General features: G+C 40.5%; 1 protein-coding gene across 2 annotated transcripts in view; it reads left to right on the forward strand.

The window, feature by feature from the left end:
• Positions 1 to 2,841: 2,841 nt before the first annotated feature.
• Positions 2,842 to 5,071, forward strand: part of LOC107732680 (E3 ubiquitin-protein ligase RNF13) — a 32,764-nt gene continuing 30,534 nt past the window's right edge. The window contains exon 1 of one of the 2 annotated variants that reach the window (XM_016544094.1): positions 2,842 to 3,006. The gene's annotated coding sequence lies outside the window, so the exon portion shown is untranslated. The remainder of the gene's footprint in view (positions 3,007 to 5,071) is intronic. The other variant, XM_016544093.1, reaches the window with a different exon arrangement.

The raw sequence follows: 5,071 nt of genomic DNA on the forward strand, positions 1-5,071 counted from the left end.
TTTAATATTATTATTGTATAATTGCCTGCCGAATGTACTAAAGCGATTATTTCCAAATTCGCCATTCGATAATTAAATCTCGAATAAATTATGAATCGGTTAGTCGTGACTGGCAGTGCTTCGGCTCGCGCTCTCTCCGCGCCTCCGCCAAACGGTTTGGATCCAGTGTTGCCAATTTGGGGATTTTGTCGCACACCACAATTTCATTAGAAGCATCAATCAAGATGGCGGAGAAAAAATGAAACATCTTGTTTTAACCACGGACACAAAAGTTATACCACAATTCATGCACAGTCATGTCAACCAGATACCGAGAGAGAGACACAGTGCATCATCGTGTCATGTGTGCTGGGATGCAGTATTTTGCACTTACTTTGTAGTAATAGAGTGTGTTGACTGAAATAAGTTTTTATGAATAAAGTTTTTGTTTTTGGAGAATTATAATATCTCTTATCTGTTGTATTTGAGCAGGACAGGGATGCACTTTGGTGACACATAAAACAAAGAAACAACTTACTGATGATGCATTCTTTGTACAGGCAAGCAGATGAACCCAGAATATAAATGCAACATGCAAAGTTTCACATTAAATTTTCCCATAGAAAACCATTATTGAAAAAAATACACGGAACCATTAGCACATTACATTCATATTACGGTTTCGTCTGTGAAATCGATAATCAATAAGGTCACTCTAGCCCGGCCTCAGCGCACGCTATCCCGGCCTCAGCTCACTCTAGCCCGGCCTCAGCTCACTCTAGCCCGGCCTCAGCTCTCTACCGGGGCTTCGGCTCACGCTAGGCCGCTGTGTTTTTCGTTGTGAAAGCGAAACTACTTTGTTTGGTCTTCCAAAAGAGGACGATATCCGCTTCGTCATGCCTAGAGCTGATCTGTGCTGGTCGCTGAGGGAATACATCAACTTTCACCGTGGACGAAGCGGAATCCAGCCCGGGGTCCGTCACATGTGGTTGCCGCTCATTCGTCGGATCCGCTGGGCGCGCCATTCTCGACCTCGCCGCCTTAGCTCACTGTAGCCCGGCCTCAGCTCACTCTATCCCGGCCTCAGCGCACGCTATCGAGAGTTTTATGTTTACGCGGCACGATGCAACGCAACACGTAAAAAGACAGTATAAGTCATTATAATCCATAATTATGTCCCCACTGGATGCAACAAATGCCTCGTTTGTAATGGGTTTTAATGTTTTTGTCTCGTCGCTCCGGCCGGGACACGGCATCAACAGTATGGTGAGGGGCGTAACATTTCCGTCACACGCTTGAGGTATTCGGCCAATCACAACGCACTGGATAGCTGGCCAATCACAGCACACCTCGCTTTTTCAGACCGATGAGCTTTGTAAAAATCGACGCGTTTCAGAAAGGCGGGGCATAGAGGAGAAACAATAATGTACAGTATGTGGAAAATAATGTGTTTTTTTAACTTTAAACCGCATAAACACATTTCATTACACCAAATACACAAAATAATGTTATTTTTAGCAGCATCATATGACCCCTTTAAGGCTCTTTAAGTGTTTTTCACGACGTTTTGTCTCGATAGTGATTGAACTATTGCGGCAGGTGCTATGGATTGCAAATGGCTAAAACTTGCAGTTTGTTCACATATCTTTGTTTTATTCTTTTGTGAGGTGATCTAAATTTTTGCGGCTTGGAATCAGATGGAAAATTGACAGGCTTGTGCTGCAGTTCTATGGATGTTTTGCCTTCCAGGTCTTTGAGCCGGTCACGTGACTGAAAACTATACATGAATGTATTGTGAAGAGAAAAGCAGCAAGTGTGTAAGAAACAAATCCATCATTAAGACGTCTTTTAACTTCAAACTGTTGCTTCTTCCAGTGAAAAAGTCCATCCCATGTTTTGAACTGTTTTTTGCTGGTGCTTGATCTGTGCATATTTCTCTCCTGATTCAGAAGAGACGACTTTTTCATTGAATTGACTGGATTTCGCCCACGGAAATTCACCGAACAACGATACATATGCCTGCTTATTTCCAGATAACAAAAATATGTTCTGATAACATGTTGCTAACGTTCCAGCATCCAGTTTAATTCAAATGTTTTTTTCTTGTTGATATGAATGTTACAGGTGGAATGACATTACATTATGGAATTCCTGTTTTTGAATGTTCTCTGAACCATCTGAAACTAATTAGTAACATTTAAAATCGTTAGACAAATGTACGTCTAACTGAAATGTAATGCTTCAGAAAAAAACGTTCCATAAACACTATTGTACTTAAGTTTTGAGAATGTTAAAGACCGGATAACTTTGCACGAATGTTCTGTTAACGTCACTGGAGAAGCAACCTTGCTAAAATGTCAGAATGCCAGTTTGCTGAGAACGTTCCCTGTTAGCTGGGTTTGTGAGGAAACGACCTGCTAGCATGATTTCAGATAAGCTGATACTACATGTGGACGCTAAAGGGCGCTGTGTGTCGTTTGGTCAACAGAGAGCTAGAATAAGAAATAGAACAGGATTTAGCATTTAGCTTAGCAGCTGAGGTAGTACATGTTTAAATAGTAATTCTCATATTTTAATGATACAGTGTGTAATTTCAGGCTGTTATACTGTTCTCAGTATAATAATTATAGTAAACAATTACCCAGCAACGGTTTACCTGATACTTTTCTCAGCGCTGCTCAGACTGGACCAATCACAGCTGTTTGTGAAGATTACACAATACATCCTCGAAATTAAATGGCACAAAAATGTATTCAAACGTCTTACATAAGACAAATATGCGCCCTTCTCATATTCAACAATTAGTTTGCGTTTAGTCAGTCAGTTTGAGTTGATTCTGTGCGCTAGAGAGCGCTGTCTGTGTGTGTGTGTGTGTGTGTGTGTGTGTGTGTGTATCGCTGTTGACATTCTGGCCTGCCAGACGATATGAGGTCGCACGAAGCAGTCTGAAGCCTATAATTTCACTCTAATGTAATGCCATCGGGGTTTATTATCTTCCTGGACTACAGAACACCATCTAATGTAATGGTAAGTCGCTGATGCAGTTTTGATTTTTCATCTTTCTGTTTGCTGATTGAGGTTCAGTCACGTCGTTTGCATGATAGTTTACTGCTCTCTTTGATCGCGGTCGTTTTCTCCTTTGGCGTGTCAGTGTGAATATCGAGATATATATATATATATATTGATATGTATACTGTGGTGACATGCTGTAGATTCAAAGCAGATCGTTAGAGTAAAGCTAAGTTCATCCGGTTTGTGTTAACTGTTAGCTAGCGTGCTAATACAATCAAAACCATTGTGATTTAGGACATAACGAATCAGTTCGAGTAACAATAAAGCAGATGTCAGTTAAACGAGGTTGAATTTTATGTTTATGTAATCGTGGACCATTTAGTTTTTTTTGTGTGTTTTTTTTGCAGCCCGTTGTCTGTACAATATGCTGTTCTGAGAATAAAAAGGAAGTTTTTACATCACGTGAGTGAATTAGATTAGATAGATCATTTAAAACTATAAAAAGAAGAATATATGGATGACCTATTAAAGGGTTTATTTAGATTTAGTCATTTAGCAGACGCTTTTATCCAAAGCGACTTACAAATTAGGACAAAAAAGCAGTCAAAACTAACAAAAGAGCAACAATATATAAGTGCAAATGACAAGTCTCGGTTAGCCTAACGCAGTACACGTAGCAAATTATTTAGGGTTGAAGGTTGAAATATAGTTTTGTATGCATTTAATACTAAATCCAAATGTGACTAAATGTAACTAAATATAGACTATATAAATATAAGCTGCTCTTGCCCCGCCCCGTTTAACTTATTTTTACGCTACGAGCGATTTTTTTTGTACCCCGATTTACTGTGTTTTTTGTTCTAATTTATTGCATCATTAATTTATAATAATATCCATATTTAACAGAGTTTAGTAAATTGAAAATTGTTACTGTTACTACTTTCATTCAGCGATATCCCAGAAAGCAACCAGTTTCGGCCCAGATCCGGCCCACATCTGGCCCGCGTGGATTTCACACGGGCCAGATGTGGGCCGGTGTTGTGCCGAATTCTGCACCCCTGCCAGATTCTGCACCCCCTCATTGAAGTCGCTAACTGATTGCCTAATTCCAACCCCACCCCTAATTCTAACCCCTCCCCCACACCTACTCCTAAACCTACCAATACTAGGGGGTGCATAATCTGGCAGGGTGCAAATTTCGGCACTACACCGGATCTGGGCCAACAATATGTTGCTGTCTGGGATGTGTCGAAATAGTGTGCTTAGGTTAGGAGCGTGTGGGCGTGGTTTATTGAAACATGGGCGTGGTTTATCTGTGTTTATGAGAGACTAGCGACAGCAAATGGTATTTACATTACAACAGCATTTTGGTGGCCTGAAAACGTTTGAAAATGTGATTCAAAGTGCACAGTTTTGAAAAGGATACTGTTATTGTCTCTGTCTAAACTTAAAAAAAAAAAACCCTGCAAATTTGTGAAAACGGTGAAGTCATGCACATGCATAGTACGCGTTCATGCAGTGTTTCTTTATAATGTGACGTCGCCAACTACTGGCCTGGCATGAATAATACAGCGTTTTTAGTCGTTTTCGCACATCTGTGTGAACGGGGATTGTTTTGTCTTCTAGGGCTGCACGATAAATCGAAATGGAATCGAGATGGCGATTCGACAGAAGCTGTGATTGTCATGCGTATCTTTCAGTGAAGCACGGTTCTGTGATCAGCAGTAAATCTCCATCCAAAGGCCAGAGGGCGCTCTCGCGCTGAAAGTGAGTTTGGAGTAAAAATATGTTATTAAATGTGGTATTTTCACATGCTTTCAGATGGAGCAGCATTTACTTCATAGAGCCGTAGTTCACTGAGAAGCAAACAGCTGTCATTATCGCGAACGATTTCTTCCATTTCAGAATCGCGCAATAAAATCGTCAGCGATTTTATTTTTTATTTTTGCGTAACTTGTCGGTGAACTACAGCTCTGTGTAGTAAATGCTGCTCCATCTGAAAGCACGTGATGATGATTTACTACTAATCACAGAACCGGCTTTACTAACAAAATGCGCATGACAATCGCATTCGATTAAT

Source organism: Sinocyclocheilus rhinocerous, unplaced genomic scaffold, assembly GCF_001515625.1.
Source record: "Sinocyclocheilus rhinocerous isolate Xijiao unplaced genomic scaffold, SAMN03320098_v1.1 scaffold579, whole genome shotgun sequence".
In the NCBI taxonomy this organism is placed as follows: domain Eukaryota; kingdom Metazoa; phylum Chordata; class Actinopteri; order Cypriniformes; family Cyprinidae; genus Sinocyclocheilus; species Sinocyclocheilus rhinocerous.